General features: G+C 42.1%; 1 protein-coding gene across 20 annotated transcripts in view; it reads left to right on the top strand.

Moving 5' to 3' along the window:
• The window catches only part of AGFG1 (ArfGAP with FG repeats 1), a 43,804-nt gene that overhangs the window by 7,822 nt on the left and 19,347 nt on the right, over nt 1-16,635 (top strand). The window lies entirely within an intron of this gene.

Below are 16,635 nucleotides of genomic sequence, written 5' to 3' on the forward strand. Positions count from 1 at the left end.
TCGCTTGAAATTCTATCTTAGCTCTAGCAAGCTGCTGAATTTTCTGCATGAGTGATGTATAACTCAGTTGCTCAATGGAGTTGTATATTTCTCAAAGAACATCTATAAAGGTTGACCTTTAACTTTCTTACATATTTAGCTTGAAGTAACTTGCTCATGGGTGAATACAGGTTTCTAACACTTGCTTTATGAATTGAAGAGTTTATTGATTAATATAAACTTAACGAAACTGCTAATTTCTTTTGAGAAACAAAATAGAATCTTTTTTGATAAGAAGATTAAAGAGTTCTTACATTTTTATAACTGTAGTTGAAAGCCAGTTCTTTATAACTTTGCACCACTGTAAAAAAAAAAAAGAAAGTACCCAGAAAGGGGACTGCTTTTTTTATAGTAATACTGTTAGATAAGACATTGAAAACAAAGCTGCTGGTATGCAGGGCATGCAGAATGCCAGAAAGTAAAAATAGTTATTATTTTTTGCTGTCTGGATGACCTGGTGGGATGCTCTTCTTCCATGATCCCTCCCCTCATATTATGTAAGTTGCATAAGTATTAGTTAACATCCATACACTTAGGGTAAAGTGAAGTGTAACTTAGAGTAGCTTTGGTTGCACTTTTTCTTTCCACATGTGTGCCTTTCTGTATGCCTTCCCCTTTGTTTAAAAAACAAACAAGCTTTGTTTGTTCTTCTGGCCTCATCTTCCCTGAGGCTGTTTGCCTTTTGTCCACAGCTAAAAGACGTTTGCTCCTTGGGAGGACAGCTATGGCAAACCTGGGCAGTATAATAAAAAGTAGAGACATCACCCTGCCAACAAAAATCCGTATAGTCAAAGCGATGGTATTCCCAGTAGTAATGTATGGCTGTGAGAGCTGGACCAAAAGAAAGGCCGAGCGCAGAAGAATAGATGCTTTTGAGATGTGGTGCTGGAGAAGACTCTTGAGAGTCCCTTGGACTGCAAGAAGATCAAAGTCAGTCCTAAGGGAAATCAACCCAGTTTGTTCCCTGGAAGGTCAGATGCTGAAGCTCAAATACTTTGGCCACCAAATGAGAAGGAAGCACTCCCGGGAGAAGATCCTGATGCTAGGAAAGACAGAAGGCAAAAGAAGAAGGGGACAGCAAAAGATGAGATGGCTGGACAGTGTTACTGATGTAGCAAACACAAATTTGAGCAGACTTCGGAGGATGATGGAAGACAGGAGGGCCTGGCGTGACTTTGTCCATGGAGTTGCAAAGAGTCGGACTCAGCTGTGCGACTGAACAACAACAAGGTCTCTCACCATGAGACCTCCTCTGAGGGAGAGTTGGGGGATGTGATCCCCAGGCAGCAGAGTAGGAAATCCCTGCAAACCTGCTTGCCCTGCTGAGCTCCTAGAGAGAGCCATAGGCAGAGCTCCTAGAGAGAGCCATAGGCTGCAAATTGCCTGGCTTGGATCATGAAGAAGCAAGTTCAATTTTTGATGCCAAAACTGCACCTCTCCACTGATCAGCCTGAACAGCCTGTATCTGCCCACCAGGCTTGCTCAAATCAGCCTTCTGCCATAAAGGCTGCCTGTAAAAGCATCTTCCCCATTAGGAGCAATTATTCTAATTTCTCGGACTACAGATCCACTGCCTACCAGCTATGTATGGCTCTGCTCAGCTGTGTATGGCTTTGCTCACTGTGCTGGATTCCTTGTCTGATGAAGTGTGCTTAAGAGCACACGAAAGCTTACGTTCTAAATAAAAATTGGTTGGTCTTAAAGGTGCAACTTGACTCCTGCTTTGTTCAACTGCTTCAGACCAACACGGCTGCCCGCTTGGATAGATCTGAAGACAGGGATTCCCACTTAGGCTATGAGGATTCTGATGCAAATCTGGATAAAGAGGAAAGTCAGTTGTCAAAGGACAAAGTCCCTCAACAGAGCAAGCCAAGTTACTGAGGAGCTTCCAGTTTTCTTACATAAAGCATTAAAAACCTTACAGCTTTCTGCCTCTAAGGTAGAAATCCCCAAGGAGGAACATGAGGATGATGAGAATGAGGCCCCTGAGGTTTTCTCTGGGGCTAGAGAACTGGATTCAATGTTTCCCTTGGGAATGTTCAGTCTAGAGAAGATGAGGTTGAGGGGGGACATAATTGCTCTCTTTAAGTATTTGGAGGGCTGTCACTTAAAGGAGGGCAGGGAACTGTTCTGTTCTCAGGACTCACAATGATATATTTAAATTAAGGGTGGGAAGGAACTGGCTGGATATTAGGGAAATCTTTTTTACAGTAAGGGTTGTTCAACAGTGGAATCAGCTACATAGGGAGGTGATGAGCTCGCCCTCACTGGCAGTCTTTAAGCAGTGGCTGGCCAAACACTTGCCAGGGATGCTCTGGGCTGATCCTGCATTGACTAGGGGGTTAGACTAGATGGCCTGTATGGCCCCTTCCAGCTCTGTACTTCTATGATTCTATGTGATTCTATGATTCATGTAGCATCTTGGCTTTTCCTGGGTGGCAAGCTACTTGGAGATAGCCTAGAGCAGGGGTGGCCAACGCTAGCTCTCCAGATTTTTTTGCCTACAACTCCTATCAGCCCCAGCCAGCAAAAAACATCCGGAGAGCTACCATTGGCCACCTCTGGCCTAGAGGATGTCTTAACTGAGACCAAAACCAAGGAGGTCATGCTATTCACCTATAAAAAGGGAGGACAGACAACAGAAAAAGTATGGATCACAGTCCTTTCTGTCTTACAGAACACTTCCACAGTTTAGATTAGACCCCAAGCAGCAGTCATGAATCAAAGCCTAACTTCAGAGCCACAGCTCAATACTACAGGTCAGCTCAAGCTTATATTAATGGAGGAAAACAGCAGCAACACTGCTTCCCTGGCTGGTTTCCTGAGTATTTGAAGAAATTTTTATTATTGGTCTTTATGTTTTTTGCAATATGCTCCTCATAGTCCCTTTTTGCCTGCCTGATCACAGTCTTGCATTTGATTTGCCACAGCCTGTGTTCCCTTTTAGTAACCTGACTTGAACTAGCTTTCCACCTCTTAAAAGAATCCTTCTTACCTTTTACAGCTTCCATTACTTTGTTTGTTAACCATGCAGGTCTTTTTCTATACATATTTGTGCCTTTCCTGACTTATGGTATATAGTATTTTATGTGACCTTCTAGGTTCATAGTTTTAAATCGCCTCCAAGCTTCCCCAAGGGTTTTGACCCTATTTACCTTTCCTTTCAGTTTCCTCCTCATCTCAGAGAAGTTGCTCCTTTTAAAGTTAAAATTTTTTGCATTGGTCTTTTGGGGCAACTCTATACAAAAGGTGAATTCAATAACATTATCGTCACTGCTCCCAAGCGATTCAATCACCTTTACATCTCTCACCAGATCTTGGACATTACTTAGAACCATGTCCAGGATTGCCTCTTCCCTGGTAGGTTCTGTGACCATCTGCTCCATAGCTCAGTCATTAAGAGTATCTAGAAACTCAATCTCTTTGTTCTAACCTGAACACATACTGACCCAATCAATGTGCGGATATTTTAAATCACCTATTATGACAGTTTTTACGTCTAGCCACTTTCTTAAATTCATTCATCATTTTACAATCATCCTCTTATCTTTTGATCTGGTGGGTGATAACAAACTCCCAGAGAAGCTTCCTTTTGAGCCCACTATTTTGACCCAAAGCATTTATAGAAGTGAATCTAATTATCTGGCCTTCTCAATCTTACTGGACTGTATACCCTCTATAACATACAGAGCCACCCCACCTATAACTCTTTCCTCTCTATTCTTCTGATATAATTTATATCCAGGAATCACCGTGTCTCACTGATTTTCCTCTTTCCACCAAGTTTCTGAAATACCCACAATGTCTATATTTCCCCCCAACACTAAGCATTCCAACTCCCTGATTTTACCTCAGACAGTTCTAGCATTTGTATATAAACATCTATAATTTCCCAGGCAGGTTAGGCCCGCAACCTCCCTCCTGCTGCTTCGAGACTTTGCTAGGCAGTCCATACTGATTGTCACCATCTCAGAGGACAACTCTGTTCCATTGCCCAGTAGGAAAGCAGCTAACCCTTCATCTCTCTGAGATGAGTCATCCCGAACCAGAAACATTTAATCTCCTGTCAGCTTCCCCCCAATATTCAGTTTAAAAACTACTCTGCCACCTTTTTGATTTTAAGCGCCAGCAGTCTGGTTCCCTCTTGGAACAAGTGCAGACCATCTCTTTTGTACAGCTTCCGCTTGTTCCAAAAAGCATCCCAGTGCCTAACAAACTTTAACCCTTCCTCCCTACACCATTGTCTCATCCACGCGTTGAGACTCCTGTCTCTCTTGCCCATGTGTGGAACAGGTACCACTTCTGAGAAGGCTACCTTGAAGACCATTGTGGAAGCCCTGCAGCCAAAGGACTTCATGGCCTCCATCTGTTTGGCTTAGGCATATCTTCACATGCCCATAACTTTCTAGGACAGATAGTATCTGGGATTCACCTTTGATCAAAAACACTTCCAGTTTAGAACCATTCAGTTGGGTTGGCATTAGCACCCCAGATATTCACAAAACTGATAATCTCACTTGCTGCAAGCCTGTGGGTGCATTCACACTATAGTAAACAATGTGTTTTGCAACTGGATTTTTACTGTGTAAGAATAGCAAAAGTCCAGATGTAAAACACATTATTTAGTGTAGTGTGAATGCACACTGTGTCTCAAAGGGATCCGTATCCATCCCTACGTCAACGACCACCTTATAAGATCCTTTTACATGAGCAGGCATTCAGGGACATTCAGATCACTATCCAATGCCTCTCCAGTCACAGCTCCCTCATCAACCTCCAGAAGAGCCAACTAGCACCTGCCTAAGTCATCACACATTCGGGGTCTGATAGATTCAATCCAGAAAAAAGTGTTTCTTCCATTAGACAGAGAAGATTGTTCAGACTGTGAAACAGGTTTGCTCTGTTAAATCAATGGACTTGGTGGCCCTAGCACATCTAGTAGGTTCCATGATTGCAGCTGTCAAAACAGTCCCTTGGACCCAGACACATTCTAGGGTACTTCAGTGGACACTGTTGCCATCTCAAAGGCTCATAGCCCTCCAAAAACACATCAGAGTCAGCATCTCAGGAAGGACCTCCTTTGGTGGACAACCAAGAAACACAGACCTACAAATCACACTAGCCTGATGAGTTGGGAAGCCCATGGCATACCGGGCCACGTGCAGGGGACCTGGTCCTATCAAAAAATTTCCCTGAGCATCAATCTTTTGGAAATGTACAATTCATCTGACACTTCTCTTCAAAGACCATCTTAGAATGTTGTGGTTTTAATTGTTATAGATATATGGTGGAACATGCCCTGAGCTTACTTGCAGGAAGGGCAGGATACAAATTCAACAAAATAAATAAATCTCTCTCAATTGAACATATATATACAGACAGACAACACCATGGCCAAGGTGCATGTGAACTGCCGGGGAGGCAACAAAGCCAAGAAGTTACAGCAGGAGTCAACTATCCTTGTGTCTTCGGCAGAACAACATCTGGCCTGTGTCAGAGCAAAACACATCAGTGGCATAGCAAATATTTAAGCAGATTGGCTCAGCCACACCAGGCTGGACCAGTGGGAAAGGTCCCTCAGCCAGGAAACATTTTCCTCTCTGATTCTACATTTTGGCCTGTCATGCTCTTTGCTTCCCTGGCCAATGCCAAGACACCCAGATTCTTCTTGAGACATCTGTGTCAGCAAGCAGAACAAGTGGATCCTCCAATGTCCCTTTGGCCATTGGGCCACCTTTATGTCTTTCCCCCTGTACCTTTGATTCCAAAAGTTCTGAACAAAATGAAACAGGAGAAGGCAGAGTTTATTTGCCTGCCCCATTCTGGTCTAGGAGATTTTGGTTTTTCAGCCTGCTGAAATAATCAGTTCAGCCTCCATGGGAACTTCCACTGTTGCTTAATATGCTAACCCAGGATTCCATCTGTCATCCAGACCCATCTTGGCTTCATCTGATGGGATGGAGATTGAGTTCTTGGAAGGTTTTTGTCAAATGGTGCAAGAGAAAACACCTACAGCCAGAAACCCTGGAACTTCCTCAGGTATTGTCCTTCCTACAGGATGGAGTCTCTCAGGCTCTAAGAGCAAGCACTTTCCAGGCATCCGAAGGTGAAAAGACTGCAGAAGGGAGTTACTTTGTTTCAGTCCCCTACAATGCACACGTTTCCCTCTTGGAGACTTCATGTCATTCTTCAAGCTCTAACCAGTCCTCCATTTGAGCCTCTGAGGAAGGCTTCCCTGCAATTCCTTACCCTGAAGGTAGTTTTCCTCGTAGCAGTTACATCAGCAAGATAGGTCTCAGAGATAGTGCTGTTTCTATCAGAAAGGACTTATGCATCTTCCATAAGGATATGTTGATTCTGCACACAGATCCCACCTTTATTCCCAAGGTCAACACAACTTTTCACAGCTCACAGGATAAATATTTGCTGTCCTTCTGCCCGAAGCCATCTCATCCTAGAGAGAAGAACTGGCACAGAGCACTTTGCATTTATAACAGAAGGACCAAGCCATTTAGGAAGTTGTGTTCCCTTTTTGTGGCTTTTCGTCCAGCAGTCAAGCAGTCAAGCAGGAAAGAGTTTCTAAGGCTACACTAAGCAGGTGGCTATTAGGACTGCATCTCCTTGGCATATGAATCTCAGGGCTTTCAGATTCAGAGGGGATCACAGCTCATTCAACAAGAAGTGCTTCTACATCTGCAGCATTCGACACAAATGCATCCACTGCAGTTACCTTGAAAGGCACTACCTAGGCCTTGGTGTCAACATTTAATAGGCACTACAAGATGGACTTTATCACTATGGCTGATGTAGCCTTGGGAAGAGAATCTTAAACAAGTGATCTAGTCCTGGTATTATCTCTATGCTTGGCAGTCACTTTTCCCTCTCTAGATCAAATGAGTTTTGTGACATCCCAAACATATCAGAGTGTCCTCCTTTCCTCAAGAGAGAATGGAACATTGGACTTACTATGAAGGCCCCTTCTCAAGAATGAGGAGAACACTCTGATTCACCCTAGTTGGAGGGTCTCTGTTCACCCTAAAGGATGAATGACTGACAATCTCCATGTTTATTGTTCTTTCACTGTTCTAACAGTTTATCTTTACCTGTATGGTTTGTTTCATAAGGTTCTGTAAGTTTGTTTATTTGGCATACATTGAGGACTGTTATCAGCTGCGGAAGCTGTGGGCTCCTCCTCCCTCCAGAGATGGAAAGGGCAATCAATTTCCTGTCTCCAGGGATTGTGGGAAGAGGAATCCAAGCATATCAGGATGTCCTCCTCACCCTCGAGAAGAAGAAACCTTCACAGTAAGTCCAATGGTCTGTTCTCTCCTCTGTACAGTGATGTGGATTCAGAGCTGCCCTAAAAATAACTCAGGTTTATCTGAATATAGGGACAGTTATATCCTAAAGTTACATTCTAGGAACGGGAAGACATGGCCTCCATGGGGTAAATATTGTTCAACTTATGTACTTGAGCAATATCTGAAGGGTACTAGCAAGGTGGGAGGTGAGGGTCCTTGGGTTTGTGCACAACTTTAAATCAAAAGCGGATATGTGAACTGCTAACCTGACAACAGCTTAATAGAAAGTAAAGGTGTGCAGTGAGAAATAACTAGGATGAGAGCTAAACATGTTCCTGAAGCCTTTAAGCCTGTTCAGTGTTGCCCATCCTGTTTCTTGTAATAGGATGTTGAGAAATGGTTTTTATTATATTCACTATAAAAGACTATTCAGCTTGCATTCTGCAATCATAAATCCATATTGCTAGCAGTGAATAGATGTCTAAGTGTGTCTTTGTCTGTGTGAGAGACAGAAAAGAGAGCAGAATTCCCACAATTTAATATTCTATACTATATGGGACTTTCATGATCTGTTATTGGATAAACTGAATGTTGTGACCATTAAATTTAACAGCCCTGATCAGACTTATCAGATAGTCAGATGTAATGTGCTGTATGTTCCAAATTTCAGTTTCTTTACAATAGAAATACATGCAATAATCAGCTTCGCAACATAAAATGTATAATTTCTACAAATGTTCAGTTTTCATTCATACACAATATACAGAAACTGTTCTGGTTACAAAGTGTGTGAAAGAATAAACTGATACAAATGAAGTGATACTGCATCATAATGAATTAGTATGTTTACAAAACAGGAATGAAGCACTTCCCATAGAAATAGAATAGAATAAAGGAAAATATTATCAAGAAAAATTATTTTGCAGAAAGGGAATGCTTCTGCAGTCAATAACTTGTGACTGAATTATGCAAGCAGGGATAAGCAAGAAGTTTGTGGGGGAATTTACTCACGTCTCCCTGCTTTCTTCTCTTACATCTGCCGACCTCCCCCTGGCCACCCTCTCCACCCTGCTGCTATTGCTTCCTCCCATCTTTTTCCTATCATGCCTTCTTCCTCCCACCACCACTTTGTCCTTGCCACCAGGAGAGAAAAAGGTGGCAGCTGGAAGTGGCAGGTACTGAATGCTGTCTTTGGGCTGAGGGGGAGCCTGCAGCCACCCACAGGCCAGCCCAGACATGGGTGGCACTCAGCACCCACCACATCTGGTTCCCCCACCCAGTGGTACCCATTGATTTTGAATTTGGTTGCTGCTCAGTGCAGGACTGGCTGCAGACTCCCTGCCAAGCCAGACATGCTGCTTCCCTCACTCTCCCAAACTCTTCTTCCCTTTCCGGGTCCTTTACTCACCCATGTTCTTTCCCCATTGTCTCTACAGCCACCAGTGTCTGCTTACCAGCCTCCGCTTGCTTGATCAGCTGCCACCACCTACTGCATCTGTTGGCTGGTTGCTTGCCCTTATTCCTCTCGCTCTTTCAGCCGCTGCCACTAGCCAACTAATTCAGCATGGCTTGCAGTGGAAGCAAGGCAACTTTTCCCTTTAGTCAATTCCAGATACCTTTTCCTAGCCTTTATAACACTTTATAGCCAATGTTGTAGGGGTTGCTAAACAGCTCCCCAAAAGGTGTTCATGATCTCAGTTATGATTGGTTATGCTTAAGTCAGTCTGTACAACTGCAGATGTTTCAGTAGTTTGTGGCCTTTTTACAAATACCTGGGTTTTATTTTGAAGTGTTTAACATTTTCTGCAAGCCCTGGTTTGTTTGTTTTTAACCGCTTTCTTTTGTGGATTTATTGATCCACATTTAGGACCTTATTTAGATTAGATACATGATTTTTAGAGTTCCTAAAAGTGTGCTGACTAAATGTTTTCAGGACTTACATTTCTAGGAAGAATACATTATTCATCACTAAGAGAAGTGGAAGTAGTAAATTACTAAACACAAGTTATAACTTGCTTGCACAGGAAAATGATTTCTAAATCCTCCCTGTGATGCTTCTTTTATATTATACTTCTGTTCTATTGCTTAATCCCAATGTTGCAAGTCCCTAACACTGCATTGTAATTGGTCTTCTATGTACTATGAATGAACATGCATTCTTTACACAACTTGTGCAATACTGTTTCTTAGGCTGATCTACAAACAGTTTTTAAACATGGCTCGATGAACATGTCAGCTTGTGTTGGTAGTGGTCAAAAAGGCAGACTCCATTCTTCAGATTATTAGGAAAGAGTGTAAAAATAAAATGGCCAACGTAGTGCTCGAATTACAGATAGGGTGCTTCCTCATTTGGTACACACTGTATAGTTCTGGATTGCTGTACAATAAGTCCCCAACTTGCAAATGGTTTCCATTCCAGAAGTCAGGTGTTTGGAACTCAGAACTCATTTTCCCATAGATATGTGTTGTACATACATTCATAGTTTATTATGATCCATGATAAGCTAGTAAAAAAACAACCAAGCGTGATACACCTTGGATATATAAGCAGATGTTCTGTACAGAATACCTGCAATTAATGATAAAATTATTAAAATACTAAACCAGTTGTTTTCATATTGAACATGCCAGTGCATAAAATCTTGCTACCTTAAAGGTGGCTTCATTAAAAGAGCCAGTGAGAAGAAGAGTAACATAAAAATTGTTGGATCTCTCTAAGTATTTGGATGTAATTGGATATACATATTCCAGATGTCCTTGTAAAATGGACAGTACAAAAGGACATGTTTGATTGTTTTTATCATACCAGACTGACAGGTACAGAGATGTTGTGCATATGGGGTACATACATATCTCCCTTCAAGAAGAGCAGTTGAGAGAATATTAAAATGGGCCAAGATAAGAACTCTATGATGTTTGGGGAATTCTAATGCTTAGAAGTAATTTGATGGAGTAAAATTTTGGTCAGTGTTCCTCATGACTGGAATAGAATGGGCCCATGATCTATTGATGTATGTTGTAATAGATACCGTAACTGAAAGCTCACAGCATGTGTAACCCATAATGTAGCTGAAATACTGTAGGCTTGCAATGAGAAACAGAAGAGAACAATTAGTATATCTAATGGTCCCATCTGTGGGCATTGAAATCTATAGATTGGAGCCTTGTGCAGAAGAGACATATCTTTTTACAAACCTGAGAAAAGTCCAAGGTTTACAGAAAAAAATCTGATTTTTTTAACTGGGGAGGGGGGTTAACTTTCCCCCAAATTAAGGGAAGCAGACGTATGATAAGAAGTGGATTTGCTCTGAGATCTTGGTGGCCGGTGTAGGCATTGCTAGGCAACCAAGGCAGTATTTCCAGCCTTCAAACCTTGGTTTCTGTCATTAATGGTAGGAGAGAGATGGAGAAGGCAGTGTCCTTTCCAGGGCTATTTTGGTTTCCCAGTCTGCCCCTGCTCCCCTTCCTCACACTCTGGGAGGACTCATTGGTGCCAGGTCCAGCAGCAACCACAAGACAATTTCCTACCACACAATTTGTGCAGCTCATTCAGGTGCATCAGTAGCTACACTTTGATGGCATACAACTCACCTGGGCTGAATGGCAAACACAGCACAGTCTGCATGATTAGAATCATAGAGTTGGAAGGGACCTCCAAGAGAGCCAGTTTGGTGTAGTGGTTAAGTGTGCGGACTCTTATCTGGGAGAACCGGGTTTCATTCCCCACTCCTCCACTTGCACCTGCTAGCATGGCCTTGGGTCAGCCATAGCTCTGGCGGAGGTTGTCCTTGAAAGGGCAGCTGCTGTGAGAGCCCTTTCCAGCCCCACCCACCTCGCAGGGTGTCTGTTGTGGGGGAGGAAGGTAAAGGAGATTGTGAGCCGCTCTGAGACTCTTCGGAGTGGAGGGCAGGATATAAATCCATCATCATCATGATCATCATGATCTGACAGGATGGGGAGAGGCTGGATGGCCACTGTGCAGGAGGTTGGACATCATCATGATCATCATCATCATGATGATCATGATGATGAAGATCCAGATTACAAGTTGTAGGGCGTGCAGATAGGAGGATCCTGTCAACTTCCTCCAGGCTGAGAGCACCGAAACCATCCAGAATATGATTCAAAGACAGGCACGAGGCCTCAGGTTCACATACTTTTTCCAATATGGCAGGGCAGTCGCGGCGGAGTGACGCGATCTTATCTGCAAAACAATTCGCAAAAGCCTCACAGCTGATCTCCAATTCCTTAGAATTTGTTCTGCCTTGTGGCAGCGTTGTAAGAGTCCGAATTGTATTGAACAATTGTGCTGGGCGCTAAATTGCAGATGCAATCTAGCCGCAAAGTATGTCTTTTTTGCGGCTTTGACTGCCATCTCATAGGACCTCATAAACTCTCTATAAGATGTTTTAGTAGCTTCTTCTCGAGTACGCCACCATTGCCTCTCTAGTCGTCTGAGCCCTTGTTTTAATTGCCGCAACTCCTGGTTATACCAAGGTGTTGGCTTTGGACGAGGGTGCAGAGGACGCCTAGGTGCGATCTCATCAATGGCTCTGGAGAGTCTATCATTCCAAGACTCCACCAGATCATCTAAAGAGTCGCCAGGAGGCCAGGGGTCCCGTAGAGCCATCAGGAACCGTTCCGGATCCATCAGGCTCCGTAGGCGAGCTAAAATACGCTCGCCGCCTAAGCAGGCTTGGGGTGGGACATCCACACGAGCCTTGAGGGCATAGTGGTCCGACCATGGCACTGCTTCAGCAGTAATATCGTCCACTGAAACTCCCGCCGCGAAGACCAAGTCTAACATGTGCCCTCCTGATGATGATCATGATGATCATGATGATGATGATTGTCAAGTAGACGGATTCAATGATGAGTCAAAATTGATACTAAGACTACATTTATTGATAGACCATTACTTTGGCTCAAGCCCTTGGCTTGAGAGGAATGAAACCAATACATTGATACAAGAGTTTTAAGATACACTTCAAAGAGGTTCCTACGGGGAGGGGGGGAGCAGAGGAACATTCACACATACAAAGATACTTTCCCAGGGCAGTTATCAAGCCTGTTGGCCTTGTATTCTTATGCGAATCTTCCTCCCTTGGAAGGCCCTCTGGGAAGGCGCTGATTACTTTGTTCTCAGCAGTTACCAGTCATAAAGGAAAGGGGGGCAACTAAAGGGTAATAAACTAGCAGCATTTGGTTCATCATGATTTTACCCAGGCCTGGTTTTGACAGGCCAGAACCCCACAGTCTTTGGTCAGAATCAGTCGAGCTTGATGATCATGATGATGATGATGATCATCATCATGATCATCATGATGATGTCCAGCCTCCTGCACAGTGGCCATCCAGCCTCTCCCCATCCTGTCAGATGGCCATCCAGCCTCTATTTAAAAACCTCCAAAGAAGGAGAGCCCACCACCTCCCAAGGAAGGTTCCACTGAGAAACCTCTCTAACTTCCTATTGTTGAGCCAGAAACTCTTTCGATTTAATTTCAACCCATTGGTTCTGGTCCGACCTTCTGGAGGCATAGAAAGCAATTCTGCACCATCCTTTACATGACAGCCCTTCAAGTACTTGAAGATGATGATCATATCACCTCTCAGCCGCCTCCTCAAGCTAAACATGCCCAACCTCTTCAACCTTTCATCATGGGACTTAATCTCCAGACCCCTCACAATCTTTGTTGCCCTCCTCTGGACCCGTTCCAGCTTATCTATATCCTTCTTAAAATGTGGTGCCCAAAACTGAACACAATACTCCAGGTGAGGTCTTACCAGAGCAAAGTGATACCATCACTTCACGTGATCTGGATACTATATTTCTGTTGATACGTTCTTAAGGTATCCTTTCACACGTTGCTCAGTTTTCCATATCTTTTACTTACTTGCCATACTCTTCTAAAAACCCAGCCACCTGATATATACTATGTGGGAGTAGACTAATTTCTGTGGAATATATGAACTTACATGCTTTCTTTGAGCTTTTGAAAGCAGCTGGTTTGTTGTTCTCTAAGAACTTGGAAATGAGGAACTGTTTGCTTTACTAAAGTTATATGCATGAGTTGAATGGAAACATGGAAATCAGTATAGCTTGTATGTGCCTACCTGTAAAATCTGTATTCTACTTTCTGACTTTAAATTAAAGCTGAAATCTCTTTTTTAGAAAACATTAGTTAGTAGAAGATGTTGTATTAATATTCATAGCAGGTCATATACTGTCTTCAGCAGGAGATGCTCACATGTGTTAGGATGATACTTACCAATTTAGCTAATTTTGTACTTCAAAACTACAGGTGCCTGATTTTGATATTAGGAAGATAGGCAGCCTCTAGAGTTTGAGATTAATGTATTGTAAAATAGCTTTTTAAGAACAAGCTTCTCACCCAATCTACCATTGAAGATCAGAGTAGCTGTAAATCCATAATCCATCAGTCTTTGTAAAAATATATGAAGAGCTGACAAGGAAACGTATTTAAATCAAGACATTGTTAATTGTTTAGTTGCAAAGAGTGAATATAAATTTTCACTCTTTGCTAGGGTTTGAAATTAATGGAACAGCCATTTTGTTTTAACTTCAACATGTAACAGCCTACTTTCTTAAGCTTTAGATATCATTGTTGATATTTAGTATCTAAAATGAAAATTTGAAAACTAGATCACTGTGCATGCCTGCCTGGAGTTATGACAGCCAAACTATTTCCGGCTGTCTGCCCACTTTGTGTTAGTAGGATGACCCTAGTGGAATCTTCATTTGTTTTATTGCTGTTAAGTGCTGAGTGAAAAAGTGTCTGAGTGCAATATTCCATCTCCATTGCATTTAATAGTAGGACGATAATATAGTGAACACGAAATAGATACCATTGTCCCTCTCCATAGTAATTCAGTTATATCTGTCAGTTGTAGTCTCTCACATTAATTAGAACTTCTACTTGGTCTTCTTTGTTTTCAAGCGCTCCCCAGCATATACTGCTTATCGCCTTTCTATCTCCTCCCCACTGTTCTTTGCATAGCCTTTTGCTGCTTGTGAATCGTGTATAGCAATTTGCTTTAAAAAATATTCTTTCCTATTGATGTTATTACTCTTTTTGATGTGACTGCTCTTTTCCTATTTTCTTGATAGTGATATATGTTGGCAAAACTTCATGCCAGAAACAAAGTTGTTTGAAATGTTACTTCAAGGGGGGGAAAATGTATTATCAGACAAGGCAATCCTTCAGCCTCAAAATGAAAATATTAGACTAAATACAAATTCAGAAATCATGTATTCCGTTTTGGCAGAGGCATAGAGCTAAATGTGCTGTACATATGCTTAATTCTCTGTATCTTCCACATCGATATTAAGTGCCTCCCACTACATTGGCTTTGATTCCTGTTAGAATCCTCCATGCAGCAGTGGAGTACATAAGAACCAACACAAAATTAAACTAGGGTTAGATTTCGTTGCAGTTCTTTGAAGTACTTGGGGCCTACCCCAAAAATGTTCTTTTATTCGCTGGATGAGACTGCTGCCTTGTTGGCTGAGTGGGTTTTAAAGAGAATGTGGTAGTTGAGCTGTTGGGTGTAAGCAGATTCACAAAGATGGCAGTGCTTTTTTATTCATTATGAGTTCTTACTATTTTTTTCTGTGGGCAAAAATGGGAGAAGTTCATCTTAATCACAAGGAAGGCTATGTCAGGCATCATGAGACCTGTATGGACAAAAACTATTTTGAGGACTGCTGTAAGGTGGGAGCTGGGTGGGATCTAGCAGGAAAGCTGGTAGGATCTATACCAATGAATTTACTTGTTTTGTTTTTAAAAGCTACAAAGAATGAACATTTTGGGGAAACTGTTCCTGCCTCTCCTCATTCTAAGCATGTTATCCATCTAGCTAAACATAAAGCAAAATGTTACTAATTATTCAGGTTGAGTTTTTACTGGAAGTCAGGAAAGAGAAAATGTAATCGAGCAATTAGAAGGATCAGCAAAAAAAATGTGCACTGATCCAGAAAATGAAAAAGAACTGTGGATACTAAGATGCATGTCTTGGTACTTATACCTTGTCAGAACTTGAGTCTTATTCAGGGGTGCAAAAATATCACCAAAATATCTCCTTGAGTGTTGCTCCTGGGAACATGGTTTTATCAGTAATGACATGGAAGAAATGTTGGAATACTGCTTTGTGTGCATGAGGAGTCAGTAAAAGAAAATACTCCTGATGGAATTGACTTTAAGTCAGTTCATATGTTGCCTGTTCATATTTGTAGAAATAATCTTTCTTTTTTATTTCACTGTCTGACATATTAGCGGTATCAAAAACTTGCAGTGTATTAGAACTGGGTTGTAGAAAGAAGTGTTGGTGCACAGGTTAATTTATAAAAATGTAAATAATTTAGGACCAATGTAAATATTACAAAGACATTTATCATAAAATAGTTCACAGGCTTTTAAGCTTTCTAAAACTTTGTACAGTCAGTTTTCTAAAAGTCACCTGAAAATTACTTTTCTGCACTTTTGCTATGCCCTAGAAAACTGTAACCCTAACCAGTTTTCAAACAACATTTTTGTTGTTGTTTAGGGAATATGTCTAGCCTGTATTGTATTTGACAGGATATCTTTCAATTATAAATATTTGGGTTTTTTCAGATGTTTATGTACTGTGGTATACTGACTGAACCAATGCTTTGAGGCTGCAGATAGGTTATTTAGGTAGAACCAACTGAATTTGAATCCAGAGGTAAAGCTGGTTGAGAAGTTTGGTGCTTTGGAAGGATCAGATCATCTTGTTTTAGATGGAATGGAGTTGGCTTTTGCAGATCAGGTTAAAATCTCAGAGGAGGGGGTCATGGCTAGTCTTGTTATTTGAAAAACCAGTTGGCATAGTGGCCAGGAGTGCCCTAGCAGCTGCGTCTGGTTCACCAGTTCTGTCCATCCTTAGATGCAGCTGATCTGGCCACACTGATCTGTGCTTTGTAATCTCATGGTATTACTGTAATGTAATACATTGGGCTACACGTAAATATATCCCAGAAACTTTAGCTGGTTCAGAATGTGGCAGCCTGATTGTGAGGGGCTAGTCTGTGGGAGCATATCTTGCACATCTTAAACTAGTTGCCTACCAGTTTGTTTCTGAGTCCAAATCAAAAGTGCTGGTTAGAATCATGGAGTTGGAAAGGACCTCCAGGTTATGATCTTTAAAATCTTTCAGTGCCCTGGAAACCCATATATCTAAAGGACCATCTTTCCCATACTGTTCCCATGTGCTGACTTGGCTGTTCCTGTACTGAAGGTGGCCTACCTGGTATCAA

The sequence above is a fragment of the Heteronotia binoei genome, chromosome 6, assembly GCF_032191835.1.
Source record: "Heteronotia binoei isolate CCM8104 ecotype False Entrance Well chromosome 6, APGP_CSIRO_Hbin_v1, whole genome shotgun sequence".
Lineage (NCBI taxonomy): Eukaryota > Metazoa > Chordata > Lepidosauria > Squamata > Gekkonidae > Heteronotia > Heteronotia binoei.